The following is a 15,632-nucleotide window of genomic DNA, read 5'->3' on the forward strand; positions in this document are numbered from 1 at the left end:
TACTTCACAAATGCTACTTTTTCACAAAATGCTACAATTGCACAAATGCTACTCGATTTGTTATTCAGCCATGTCGTTAATTAAAGGTGAATTGAAGGTCTTCTAGAGATGCTATATGCAGGAAATACATTAACAATCGGGGGCAAAAATGGAAAAAAATCTACTAAGTGCTCTTATTATTCCAGATTCACAGACTGCAGACTTCCACAGGCTCACCTCACAGGCAGAAAGAGAAGTGGCTCAGTTCCTCTGTCTGTGGGTACGCTGTGTTCTGAACGTCCTGTTGGTAGTTAGAATGAATTGACTCATTAGCACAAAGTTATAGGAGATGGTCCAACTCCTAAACCAGTCCACAGAAATCTGCTGAAGCTGGCAATGTAGCTACATGTAATTAATCACCCCCAGAGCTCTGTCTCAAGTCTTCTGGGACCTGTACCATCCAGGCCCGTCAGAGATTTAGCACCCTGACCCCCAAGCTGCTCTAAGCTGGTGTCCACCTGAACCTTAACCCATGATCTCACCTCCGCCAGGTCCTGAAGGCCTGAGAGGATGGAGAAAGAGGGGCCTGCTGGAGGCTCCGTCGCTAGGCAGCCTCTACTTCAGAAAGCAAGATTTAAAACATGTGGACACACCAGGAATATTTACTGCCTTAATTTTCTCTCTGCTTTACACTTCTCACAGTCTAATTTTATAACAGCTGATATTTCCCCTTTTAACGCCTTTCCAGTCTTACTAATACTTCTTAGTTTTGTAGTGGCAACTTTTATCCTCAGAATCCCAAGTTTACTTAGTATGTTTGGGCCTTTAACGTAATTGTTGGAGTGCATCCATCCACACCTATCAGTTTGAATCCCTGTGAATTTTGGCTTCCATTATTCTCTCCAGAACATTACGGCCCATTTGTACTCTACATGGAGGAGCCCACATCTGAGCCAATCTAGGAACACAAGTGAAAGATTCCCACTCTCCTTCTCAGGTGATTCCAAATTCTCACTGGCCCGTGTCCAAAATCAGACCTCAGTGAGGAAGACCATCTAGCTTTGCTGCCCCACTACAAATCTGAAACCCTACCCACCAAGGAGTAATGGGCACTTGGCTCCTTTGATTAGTATAAAATCCTTTATCTAAAATCTTATTTTTTAGTGAAGACGAATATCTTCCTTTAGGCAAACAGCAAGCAAATACACTCAAATGCCAAATGCACACATACGCAAACACTCTCCCTTATTATTTTTTCTAATATTTTATGAGTGACAACAGGTTGAAGACACTACTTAGCATAGATCTGTAGCTCGAGAATGTACAAATTCAAACAATACAGAAAAGAAACTGTTAAAAGACTCACTTATTTAACAAATGCAAATTTTACTAAAATTTCCTTAGTACCTACTATGCCATACTAAGTGGCACTTAGAACTTTGTAAATTGCAAATAATTGCAACCCAACTTAAACTAATATAAAATTAAATTTAATAATGCATTGGAAGGCCTTTGAAGGGTTGCTCTGAACCCAGAGTGAAGGATACAACCAGGTCTCAGGAATAGAGTTGGGGACTAGGGGTCCATCTGACTTGGGAATAGAGTTGGGGACTAGGGGTCCATCTGACTCAGGAATAGAGTTGGGGACTAGATTGGACCAAGCTGTCCTTTCCTAGAAAAGTAAAAGCAAGTTCTCTCACTGAGTCACTCATTTCTCTCTTTCTCTGTCTGTCTGCTTGATTCTTCTTTCTAAGTGGGACTTTTTGATTAGTTATTTCAGTTAAGGCATAGCCCAAGGTGGGTCTTAATCCTGTTACTGGAGTCCTTTATAAACAGAGAGAATGAATGTGTGAAGAGAGAGAGAAAGAGAGAGCCATGGAAGAAAGAAGCTGAAAGCAATGAAACCTGGAAGAGAGGGAGAGACCAGTAGATGCCACCACGTGCCCTGCCATGTAGCAGAGGAGTCAAAGGTAGCCAGGAGCTGGTCTTCACAAAGAAAGTATGTCTTGATGATGCCTTGATTTGGACATTTCCATGGCCTCAAAACTGTACGCTGGCAAGCAAGCCACTGTTAAAAGCTAACCCATTTTATGGTATTAGCCTAGCAAACTAAAACAAGGTGATAAAACTTTGCAAATATTTTAAGTGACATCAAACAAAGGGATCTAAAGTTTGATTAGAGGGCATGATTAAAATCTATAGAAGTTATAGGTCACTGTAGGAAACTCTAACAATTAAAGCTGCCCCCAAATGCAATATGTTTCATTGTGGGATAATCAGTTCCTCATCTCTGGAAGCTGACCATCAGATTCTAAATGGCCTGAGTTTGACACTGTGTCAAACATTAGGGACTCCCAAATCAATCGGCCAAGCCCTTGATCTTGAGGCTTGCCCTTGTGAAGCTTACATATTTAACAGAAAAGCTTAGCCTACTTACAAGGTATGCCTTAGAGTTACTTCCAGAGTATCTCTTTTGTTGCTTGAAGATGCTGTAAAAAGAATTCTTACACTTTGGTGTTGTACTAAATTAATGTCTACTTTCATATCTCTAAGAAATTTTATTAGGGGCACACTTTGTATATTCAGTTTACTGTGTTCGTGTTCAAAATCTCAAGAACGTTATAACACTGCACTTTGAATAATTCTCTCTGTGCTTGAAGTCCAGTCCTGTACCCGTGTTTCTAAAGGCAAACAGAGGAACCACAGGCACTGGAAATAGAAGCAAAACTGAGGGTTGCATTAGACACAGGGAAATGCAGAGCAGCCTGAGAACTAGAGTAGCAGTAACTAAAAAGAGAGCTTAGACTTTTTTTTTCAAACAAAGTATAGGACCACAAGAAACCTCCTTTAAAATTGGTGTGATTTTTTTATATCTGTAATTTTTATGTTCTTGGATAACCTGGTACCGTGTATCTGGTGCTTTGCATGTCTCTGAGAGTGTATATAACTTCGTTTACTTTCTTTGTAATCAAAGATAATGCTACCAAGAAAGCAACCTACTTATGTTTATAGATGTGGACTTCGGCTGTATCTCCATGAACAGTCATGGCCTGGTATCCCACTGCAGCAGATTATTGAGAGCTGGAGTGATTCCCAGGGAAGTCTATTGGAATTTACTTTATTCTCTCATTAAAGTCAGACAATTGCAATATATAGCATAAATTACTCCTTCACTTAAATTATATGTTTTCCTTTAACCAAGGAAGAATTTTTTTCTATTGTAATCTTCACAAGTCTATCTATTTATCCATAAATTAAAGAGAGAGTTTTTTTTAACAAAACAAAAAACATTGCCAAACAAATCTCAGTGTGAAATTCGACTATTACATCTAATCTTGCCTCATTGAGAAATGACTATTCCACATAAACAGTTTTTCTAATTAATTGTAAACAGCTCCTAACGGAGTTCTTATTCTTTGAAATTTTAACTATTTTTGATAAGAGTACCCCTTAAATGCACTAAGCCTTCATGCACTAGTGGGTAGAGCATATTAGATTATATTTAACATTTTATTTTTATTACTTCAATTGAGAGTTTCATACAGTACTTGGTCTTAATACAGTGACGTCCCCACGGCCCTTAGCATTTGAAGAGTTTGTTATTGGCTCCAGACTATTCTGTATTTGTGATTGTTTTGGAATTTTGTGTTCTTTTCCTGATGATATCATTGGTAAATATGTTACTCTCATTGATTCATTCATTTACCATAAACTCATGGTACTACAAAGTATTTGAGAGTCAAAGTGTCTTATGCGCTTCCCTATTATCCCCAACATCTTCACGTCCTCAATTCTTCTAACCTCTTTTTTTCCTGAAACTTAACAAATATAAAGATCCAGTAAATATTTTGAATCAATATTTAAAAGTTAAGGGCATGGGCAGGCCGCGGTGGCTCAGCAGGCAGAATTCTCACATGCCATGCCAGAGACCCGGGTTCTATTCTTGCCCATGCAAAAAAAAAAAAAAAAAAAATGTTAAGGGCAACTGCACCGGCTATGTGGTATTAAGTTCATGGCTTTACATTTATAATTTTTCTTTTCTGACACCAATTCCTTTAACTTCATGGAAGTTTATTTTTGTTTTATATGTTTTTGAGGTTCCCAGATGTCTGGTTACGAACTACAAACAAACCAGTGTAAATTTATCAAAAAGAATTCATAAACAATTTTTTTCATATTTTCCAAAAATGAAATGTTGTCGTACAAGTGTCCTATTTGTTATCTTTATTGATTCTTTCAGACCCTGTTTAAAATGCTGAAAATTTTAGACAACCATTTTCATTCATTTCAAACCTAACCAAGGAGTTTGTATTGCCAATATATAAGTAAATTTATCTTCATGAAATTAAATTTGCTTCAGTATGATTTTAGTGAGACACAAGATTACAGTGCTTAACAGAGAAAGCATTCTTTGAAAAAACATAACAGCTTACACATTTTTACTGTGATAAAAAACTAAGTTCATACCAAATTCAATCAACCAAAATTCTACAAATATTTGATATATGGCTACTCAATGCCATGAATGCCACTAATAGCTAAATGCTAGGGATTCATAGATGAATAATAGATGCTGTCCTCAAGAAGTTAATAGTCATGAAAAAGGTAGGCAAAGAGAGAGCGATGTCACATGAAGATGGTTTTGTAATTTCACACTTCTAGGTCCTCACCCAATACATTCACTATTCTGAAAATATCAATGAGAGATAAAAATTTAAAAGAAAATAAAATTAAGCAATCAAAACAGTGCCCAAATATAAATCTACATCTCTATTTAGATCTACATATATTTATCAACGTTTAACATTTATGCATACCTATGTATATACACATATATCTATACACATACGGGGGGGTGGGGGCAGGAACAAAGTCAAAGCACCACATGATGACAGGGCTGAGTCTCTGGATCTGCAGATTTCTGTAAGCAGAAGTTAGCAGACCCAGGGGTCTTTCATCCTGGCAAATAAAAGCTATGGAAGTGCCTCATGAGTTGTAACCCAAAGCCGGGCTCACTGCTTAAGGCTAAAGCTCGAGGAAGGCTCAAACACCTGTGAAAGGAGCCCAATAAAGCCTGTGGCTGAACACCACCTGGGACCATGGATGAAAACCTTCATCGCTAAAGAAGGCGGACTTAATTAAAGGCCAGGAACAGGCGGAAACCAAATCCTCTGGCTCATTGACTGCATCTGCAATATCACCACTATCAAAATAGGATATAAACCTCGAAATCCAAATATAGTGTCTGGAAGGCCTTGGGGGCAGAGTGAAGATGACCACGAGATAGGGAAGTATGAGAAGAGGAGCAGAAAACAAACCAAGAAGCTCACAAGCAAGAGGAGCCTACAAACCAGAACTCCAAATCCCATAAGGACACGGAGGCAGACGACAAAGCCAACAGCTTAGGAAAAGGATTCACTGCAAACCAACTGAAAATAATGCTGCCATCTGAAGATCACCTCAAAATAAGTATGTTTCAGAATCCTCAAGAATTGAGCCATTTGTTTGTAAAAAAGAAATTATTAAACAAAATCAAGTATAAATAAAACAAGAGGAAATGGCAAGGAAAAATAACTAATTAGAAAGCACAGAAATGAAATTTATGTTCACTGAAGTAAAAACTCATTACTTGTCATACACTCTAGACTAGACACAGATGAGTGAATTAGTGAGTCAGAAGATGATACTGAAAAGGTCAACCAGAATGCAACTCAGAAAAATGATGAAATAAAAAATATGAAAGACCAGCATGAAAGTCACAGGAAAAGCAAATTGAGGCAATCAGGGTGGGGAGGTGGCACATCGGAAGAGAATGATTTAGGACTTTTCCAAACTGAAGAAAGACAAATACCTTCAGAATGAAAGTGCACTGACTGCCTACCAAGGAGAATAAAAATAAATCTTCACAAGAAACATCACAGAGAAACAGTACACCACCAAAACAAGAAGGAATACCTTAAATTCTTCTTTTAACCAGAGTTAAAAGATGTACCTGCAGAGGAACAAAAATGAGACTGACAACAGAATTCTCACCACACACCGTGGAGGAGAATCTTCAATGTGCTGAAGAAAATTAACTGAACCAAGAATACATCTGAATATCAATCAAGAGTGAAGGTAATATATTTTTTTAACTCAAAAAAATAAAAAGGAGGAGGAAAAGGGTAAAAGCACTTCCACTTCGTCCGCCACCACTTCCTCCTGCATGGTCCCCATAGAGAGCTGAACCTCTACGACCTTCAGGCATCAACAAGGCAAAATAAGGCTTTGCAAGGTAGTGGAAGTCAGTTCTCCACTTTCCCTACCCCAGAGTCAGTGGGGATCAGCAGGATGCTCGGCTTACACTGTGCACCCAGGCAAGATAAGGCAGTGTGCAGCCTTCACCAGGAAGGTAGGGCAAAGCTGAAAGCGAACTGAAATTCCACCCCAACCATCTGCCAATAAGCAATGTGTGTTGGCACTCTACTTGTGCTGGAGGTGTCAGCAGGGTCTAGTAAGGAATCAAACACCTAAGCCAAACCTAGATCTTCACACTATACCTAAACAGACTGCAAGGTAAATAAGAATCTTACAGTATAATATCCAAAATGTTCAGGATACAATAAAAAATCACTCGTTGTACCAAGAAGCAAGGTAATCCCAACTTTAATAAGAAAAGACAATTAACAAATGCCAATTATGAAATGACTTAGAGGTTTGAATGACCTGATAAAAATTCAAAGAATTTTAAATTCTTTAGTCGTAAAAATACTTCAGTAAGCAATGATGAACCCTCTTAAAACAAATGTAAAAATGAAAAAAAGAAACTCAACAAAATTAGAAGATATAAAATAGAATCAAAAGGAAATAACAGAACTGAAAAACATATAAACAGAAATAAAAAATTCACTGTACAAGCTCAGAATAAATCCGTGACAACAGAAGAAACAATCAGTGACCCTCAAGACAGAGCAATAGAAATCACCCAATATGAAGAAAAGAGAGGGAAAAATAGTCTGGAAAAAAGCAAATGAGCAAAGCTGGGGCTGGTAGGACAACAGAAAAGACATAACATTTCTCTCATTTGAGTCTAAGAGGGAAAAGATAAAGAATAGGGTTTGAAAAAAGAGTGGAACTGAAAAAAAATGTTTTAGAAATAGTGGCTGAAGAATTATCAAATGCGGCAAAAGGCATAAACCTACTGACAGAAGAAGCTGATTGAGTCCCTGACAGAATAAACTCAAATCGACAAGATCATCATAATGAAAACTTGGAAACTAAAAAAAGAAAAGGAAAAAGAAATTTGAAAAAGGCTGGAGAGTAATGACACATTAATCTATAGAGGAATGAATCAAACAATAACAATTTTCTCATCTGAAATTAGGAGCAAGAATAAAGAGGCACATTTTTAAGAACTAAAAGAGTCATCAAAACAGACTTCTATATCCAGCTGAAAAATCCTTCAGAAATGAAAGGGAATAAATATCTGTGAAAAAATACTGATATTTTCATATGAAGGAAAACTAAGAGATTTTGTTGCCAGCAGACTTAAAGAGAGGCTAGAGGAAGCTCTTTAAATAGAAAGGAAATGATAACAAAAGAAGCTTAGTACTTTAGGAAAAAAAGACAACTGAATTGGTGAAAATAGGAGTAAATATAATAGACTAACCTTCTCCTCATGAGTTTTAAAAATTATGTTCGACAATTCAGGCAAAAATTATAACACCACCTGCTATAATTTTTGTTTATAATTATACAAATAAAAAGTAATTTTTTTTGCTCTGACTTCATTCATTCAATGTATATAGAGGAAACCCATAATATATTTATATTTTAAAGGGGTCAGAGTATGAAGGAATCTATATTGAAGTAAGGTTTCTATACTTCACTTAAAGTGGTAAAATGTTGATATATCAGTAGACTGTGAAATGTTACATATGCATAATGCAACACATAAGGCCACCATTAAAATAAGAATACCAAGCGAGATATTTCAAAACATTATAGATAAATCAAATAAAATTCTAAAATTTGTTCAGGTAACCCACAAGAAGAATAAAAAACCAGAAACAAACAAAAAAGAGGAAACAAAACAAATAATAAGGGGTACAAAGGTAGTTCAGTGGTAGAATTCTCACCTGCCATGCAGGAGACCCAGGTTTGATTCCCCGCCTATGCACCTCCCCAAAAACAAACAAACAAGCAAACAAAGAAAGAAAAAACAAACGAAAATTCAACAAATGGTGCTGGCAATAATAGGATACTCACATGGAAAAAGAATAAAATGTGACCCCTGCTATACAGCATACAAAATAATAATAATAATAATAAAATTTCAAACCTATGTCCTAACATATCAATAATTACTTCAAATGTAAAGGTACTAAATAAAATAAAAGTAAGAAATTGACAGAGTGGATTTAAAAACCGTGATTCAACTATATACTGTTTATAAGAGATGTACTTAAAATTTAATGATGTAGGTAGACTGAAAGTTAAAGGATGGAAAAAAGACAAAATATTAATTTTAAAAGCAGGTGTAGCTATTTAATATCAATTAAGTTGGAAGTCAGAGCAAAGAAATTTATGGGAAAAAAAGAGGGACCTTACATAATGGGAAAAGGATCAATCCACCAAGAAGAAATGCAATCCTAAATGTGTACACACCAAATAAAAGAGAATCAATGCATGAAGCAAAAATGTCTTGAGATGAAAGGAGAAACAGATAAATCCATATTATGGTGGGGGACTTCAATACCTCAGACTCAGCAGCTAATAGAACTGCTAATCAGAAAATCAAGAGAGATATAGAAGAAATGAACAGAATCATCAATAAACAGGATCAAATTGACATTTACAGAACACACCATGCAGAACATATATCTGACCATAATATTGTAATCAAATTAGAAATCAATAACAGACAATAGGAAAAATCTCCAAACACTTGGAAATTAACAACACTCTTCTAAATAATCCATGGGTCAAAGAGGAAGTCTCAAAGTAACATAAAACTGAAGAAAAACAAAAAATGCAATATATCAAAATATGTGGGTCCATGCACTTCCCAGAAAGACAAACAAAATTCAACAAATGTCTTGCCTGCCATATGGGAGACCTGGGTTCAATTCCTGGCCTCAGCACTTACCAAACAAACAGAAAACCGAACAAAAATCAGCCAATGGTGCTGCAATAACAGGATACTCACCTTGAAAAACAATTACACGTGACTCCACCATACAGCATACCAAAAAAACATAGTTAAAGCAGTGCTAGAAGAGAAATCTATGGCACTGAAAGACATATTTAAAAAGAGGAAAGGTTTCAAATCAATAATCTAAGCTACCTCAAGAACCAAAAAAAACCCCAAAACAAGCAAAAGGAAGGAAGTAAAAAAAAAAAAAGATAAGATCAGAAATCAATGGAATTTAAAACAGGAATACTATAGAGAAAAATCAATGAAATGAAAATTGGTTCTTCAAAATATCTGTAAAAATAAAATCAACAATACCAGGAATTAAACAGAAGATATTATTATAGATCCACCATCCATTAAAAGGATAATAATGGAATACTATGAACAACTTTATGCTCATAAATTTGAAAACTTAGAAGAAATGAATGATTTTCTTGAAAACACAAACTACCAAAACTTAACTGAGATAAAATTCATAATCCAAAATAATCTATTAAAGAACTTGAATTGGTAATTTAAAATCTCCAAAAAAGAAATCATCCTGGCCCAGATGATTTTACTGGCAACTTCTACCAAACATTTGAAAAGCTTACATCAATTTTTCACAATTTCTTCCAGATAATAGAAGAGGAGAGTACAGTTTCCAATGAATTTTATAATCTCATCCTTCCCCTGAAATAAAACCAGATAAAGACAGCACAAAAAAAGAAAACTATGGACTGAGAGCTGCCCTGAATATAGATGCAAAAGTCCTCAACAAAATGTTAGCAAGTTAAAGCCACAAATATATAAAAAGAATTATGCTCAGTGACCAAACAGGATTTATTTCAGGTATGCAAAGCAGGCTCAATATTTAAAAATCAATGTAATCCTTCATATTAACAAACTAATGAAAGTCATATGATCACATCAGTGGATACAGCAAAAGCATTTAACACAATCCAACACCTATTGATGACAAAAACTATTAGTAAGCTAGAAATAGAGAATTTTCTCAATTGACAAAATCATCTTTAAGAAAAACTACAACTAGCATCATACTTCATGGTAAAATATTGAATGCTTTCCATCTGAGATCAGAAATGAGGCAAGATGTCTGCTCTCTCTCCTCTTGTTCAATATGGTATTGGAATGTCTAGCTAGAAAGTGAGAAAAATAAATAAAGTCATATAGATTGAAAAGGAAAAAATAAAACCGTTCCTATTTGCTGATGACATGATTACCCATGCAGAAAATCCTAAGAAATCTCATAAAGAAAAATCTCCTTTTTTAGCAAGGTTTTGGGATGCAACATTAGTACACAAAAATCAATCTCAATTCTATATACTAACAATGATCATTATAGTAACCAAAATTAAAATACAATACCATTTTAATCACTCCAAATGACAATAAATACTTAAGTATAAATCTAACAAAACATGTAAAAAGCTGCGCGCTGATTACAAAATGCTGGTGGACACAGTCAAAGAAGACCTAAATAACTGGACACACATAGTGTGCTCATTGATGGAAGACTCAGCGTAGTCATTTTAGTCAGGGTTTTCCAATGAAACAGAACCAGCAGGAGATATTTATATATTATGTAAAATATTAGGAGATTTGTCATAGGAATTGGCTCTTGTGACCATGAGAATGGGCAGGTCTGAATTTCACAGGGCAGTCCACAAGCTGGGTGCTCCAGTGAAAGTTTTCGATGAATTCCCAGGAGAAAATGGCTGGCTGATGTAGAGACAAAAATTCTACCTTTTGACTATGAAAATTATCAGGTCTCCTCTTAAGACCTTCAACTGATTAGATGAGACTTCTCTCACTGATGAAGGCAATCTCCTTAGCTGCTGTAAATGTCATCAGCCACAGATACATTGAATTTACTAATGATTTAAATCCACAAAATATCCTCACATTACCATTCAGGCCAGTGCTTTCTTGACCAAACTGGATATCATAAAAACCTAGTCAAGCTGACACATGAACTTAACTACCACACTAGTAAAAACATCAAAAAGATATCAAATCTCCCCAAATTGATATATAGGTTTAATACAAATCTATCAAATTTCCAGGAAAATATTTCCTAGGTATAGACAAAGTTATTCTAAACTTTATATGGAAAGTCAAAAGAGCTAGATTAACTTAATCAAATTTGAAAAAACAGAATAAAGTGGGAGAAATCACTCCACCTAATGTAAGTTTTACTTTACAGCTGCAGTATTTAGGACTGTAGAGTATTGAGAGATGGCTAGACTAACAAATCAATGGAATAAGAAAAAAGAACTCAGAAACAGACCCACCAAACATGCCAACTGATTTTTTTACAATGGTTCAAAAGCAATAGGACATCCATAGACAAAAAAAGAAAGAGAATCTTGACATAAACATTATCTTACACAAAATTTAACTCAAATGAATCATGGATTTAAGTGCAAAATGTAAAACTATGTTGGAATGACAAAATAGGAGAAAAGTTTTAAGACCTAGCGCTAGGCAAACAGTTGGTAGGCTTGAAACCAAATGAATGACCAAGGAAATATCGGACCTCATCAAAATTAAAGATTTTTACTCTGTGAAAGAGTCCATTAAGGGGATAAAAAGATAAGCAATGGACTGTAAGAATATAGTTTCAAAATACAGATCCTACAAAGGATCTATAAATAGAATATATCAAGAATTCTCAAAACTCTACAGTAAAAAATAATTTAGAAAATAGGAAAAAAATATATATATATGGCTGGTAAATAACATGAAAAGATTTTAAACATTATCAGCATTAAGAACATGCAAATTTAAACTACCATGAGATATCACTATACACCTACCAAAATGGATAAAATAAAAATAGTGATAAAAAATGATGAATGCAGAGAAACTGAATCATTCACACATTTCTAAAATAAACATAAAATGCACAGCTTATGGTGCAATAACAGATCATATTCCTAGAGTTCTGGTTTTCATAATTTCCTATTTTTTTCTGGTGACTAGCACTTCATTTTCTTTTGTGTGAGTTCGGCTCAAAATTTAATTGTGTGTTTGTTGTTTTACAATATCCAGTAGTTGTAGCAAAAAGTATTTTGCCTCTCTTTTTTTAATATATTTAGAATTTTTTTGAGAGTAACTATTTTGCCCATTTTTCTGTTTTACCTTCTTTCTAAATTAAAATATAATAAAACCTTATTTTAAAAAATAAATGAATATGTCTGATATTATCAGACCCTTCTAGAAATACAGATTTGGTTACATTTTAGCATCTTGGATTAAGCTTAAACAAATGAAAATCCAAAAATGCTTTTTACAACTCTTTATTCCATTCCTCCACATTATCCATATGCAGAATTTTCATTAATTAAAATTGAACATGAATCTTTTACAGCCCTCCTCCATGTCTGATATCAATTTCATACCAGTCATTTTCTACTCTCTTAAGATCCATTTCAATGTTAGCCTCAAACACAGGTCACTGTCCGCATTCTGGATGCTACCTGGAGACAGCAGCATGGGCAAAAATGAAATAAGCCTACAGCAGCAAGTGTTCATGCTCTCGTATGAAAAAACTGAATTATATATAACATTATTCTAGAAGCACAAAACAAATGGTAAAATCATACTAAGGGGGTGCCATCATGAAGTTTTTATGTCATCCTTAGTTCTGCTATTTGGACTCTCATTAGTAAGTTTTATGACTTAAAAGTTTGTTGTAAAAGACTTCAATGCCAATTTTCCTGACTTTAAGACTTCCCAGAAGTGTGAGGTTCTTTCTTTTTTACTTGTACTGGGGGAATATAAGAGTTATATATTATTCCTCGTGAGTTTTCCCAATATTAGCATTCAATCTGAGTCCATTCAGATGACAAATCTTTGTACTACATCTGCACTCAAAACTAGACACTTAATTTTCAGGTTACCATATTTTAATCAGTCATCAGGGAACTCTTATCTGTCTCCAGTCTGGCTGTTTCAGAGGTAATTGACATTAACAGAACACTGAAGTTATTCACTATCTAATCTCAATGTTAGAAAAGTCATGTATCTAAAATTGCAAATACTAAATGACCCTAAGTACCTAAATTCAGAAGTAGTGGGGCTGAGACCAACTGACATAGAATTATGAAGTGAACCCTTTATAGATCTACCAGGGATGGGAAGAAACACAAATTGTCCATTTTTCATATGAAAATAGTCACTGATAATCACTGACCTCAAATTTCCACCCTGTCACTGTCAGAATAGCAAACAAACAACAATGCCAGGTTATGATTTCTCATCTTTCTAAAGGTAAGTACATCTCTATTAGGAGCTATAGTAGGGAGTGGAAGGGTCTCTCCTTCCTTGCCCATAAGACATATTGCTAGCATTCCAAATCCAGAGGGGAGTTCACAAACTTGAATCAGTATTGCTTTCTCATTCCATAGGAATGTGGAGGCATGTCATCACTCTAAAATACATTGCTAGTTATGTAAGAAGTCCTTCAAACCACCTAAATAATCCAGTTACTCAGAAATGGAGGACTTCCATTATATTTTTGAAAGCAGGATAAGCACCCTGCATGGTGCTCAATTAATACTCATTAAATTAAACTCTTTATTAAATTGAATCAATTATTAAATTGAATTAATTAGTGCTCAATTAATACTCATTAAATTAAACTCTTTATTAAATTGAATCAGTACCAGTGTGCTGGAAAAAAATTTAACCGTGGGTGGGGAGGAGTGGGGAGCCAAAGGAGCACTGATTTGCAAGGTTTGCCAATTTCTATAATGTAAATAATCCCACCAAGGCTGATTTCAAGCTTCCAAGATGATGTCACAGAACACAGAACTGGGAAGAGATGCTTATAAGTGACTCTTCTGGATGGTATGAGCTGGTTTCCAGCATTCTGTTGTGACTAAGGCCAACATACCAGCCTCAGCACATCGGCTCAGCCTCCCCGTCCACCTCTCATCACGCCCTATCTCTGAGTCCCCAAAACCACAACCTGCTCCTGTGCTCTGAGGCCTGCCTGAGTTGCACAAGCCCCCATGGCCCCACACCACACCTCTACAACCCCACAACCCACAGCCCATGCTCACAGATATCACTGTAGCATCCCCAACCTGTGCATACATCTGTATCACAACCCCCATCACCACACTGTTGTGCCCCTCCCTGTGCCCCAAATCTTGCTCCACACCCATCCCACAAATATAAAGCTTTATACATCTGAAGGAAATCAACACCCAAAGTAACTCTATCAAGAGAGTTACATGCTGCAAAGCAACAAAAGATTACTACCCATATGAAGATGCAGACAGGTACAGCCCAGTTCAATGACCAAAGTAAAACACCAAAGGAGACACAGACCTCAGAACAACTAATCAAAGATGTTCATATAGCTGTACCAAATAAAATCAGTGGGATGACTAACGATATAAAGGAGATCAAGAAGGGCACTAGAAGAGCATAAAAAGGAATTTGAGGGCGGGCCGCGGTGGCTCAGCGGGCAAGAGTGCTTGCCTGCCATGCCGGAGGACCCCGGTTCGATTCCCGGCCCCAGCCCATGTAAAAAACAAACAAACAAACAAAATATAATAAAACAAGAAAATGTTTAAAGATGTTTCCCTTTCTTCCTTCCTTCCTTCCTTCTCTCTGTCTTTCCTTCCCTTCCTCCCTCTCTCTTTAAAAAAAAAAAAAAAAAAAGGAATTTGAAAGAATAGAAGAACACCAGATAACACAGAGACTAAATATGCTGTAGACCAAATCACAAATATACCGGAGACACACAACAGCAGATTTGAAGAGGTAGAGAAAAAAAAAGAATAACAGAACTAGAGCACAGGACAACTGATTTTGAACACACAAAACAGCAAATGACAAAAAGAATGGAAAAAACTTGAATTGGGAAATGAGGAAGAAAACAAAGCACACAAATATAAGAATCACTGGTTTCTCAGAAGAAGTGAAGAGTAAAGGGCTAGGAAGACTAGCGGAGGATATAAGAGGGGAAAACTTCCCAACCTTTACAAAAAACATAAATAGGCAAATCAAAGAAGCCCAATGAACTCCAAATAGACTGAATCCAAATAAGTCTAACACAAGGCGCATACTAATCAATCTGTCAAATGTTGAAGAGAAGCAGAAAATCCTGAAAGCATAAAACAATCTATTACATACAAGGGAAATGATGTAAGAATGAGTTTGGACTACTCAATTGGCACCATGAAAGCAAGAAGGCAGTGGTATGATATATTTAAGATCCTGAAAGAGAAAGACTTCTAGCCAATAATTCTGGACCCAGTCAAATTGTCCTTCAGAACTGAAGGAGAGATTAAAATTTTCACACACAAACAAATCCGGAAAGAATCTGTCAACAAGAGACTGGCCCTACAAGAAATAATAAGGGGAGTTCTGCCAGTGGAAAAAAAAGAGACAGGAGAGGGAGGTCTGGAGGAGGGCACAGAATTAAAGAGTACCAGTAAGGGTAACTTAAAGGATAAAAAAG

The 15,632-nt window shown here is 35.8% G+C and overlaps 1 long non-coding RNA gene across 3 annotated transcripts in view; it reads right to left on the reverse strand.

Moving 5' to 3' along the window:
* Positions 1-15,632, reverse strand: part of LOC143661440 (uncharacterized) — a 138,313-nt gene that overhangs the window by 35,704 nt on the left and 86,977 nt on the right. For all 3 annotated transcript variants that reach the window (XR_013164589.1, XR_013164590.1, XR_013164588.1), the window contains one exon: positions 217-280. This is a non-coding gene — a long non-coding RNA (uncharacterized LOC143661440). The remainder of the gene's footprint in view (positions 1-216; positions 281-15,632) is intronic.

This window comes from Tamandua tetradactyla, chromosome 17 (genome assembly GCF_023851605.1).
Source record: "Tamandua tetradactyla isolate mTamTet1 chromosome 17, mTamTet1.pri, whole genome shotgun sequence".
Lineage (NCBI taxonomy): Eukaryota > Metazoa > Chordata > Mammalia > Pilosa > Myrmecophagidae > Tamandua > Tamandua tetradactyla.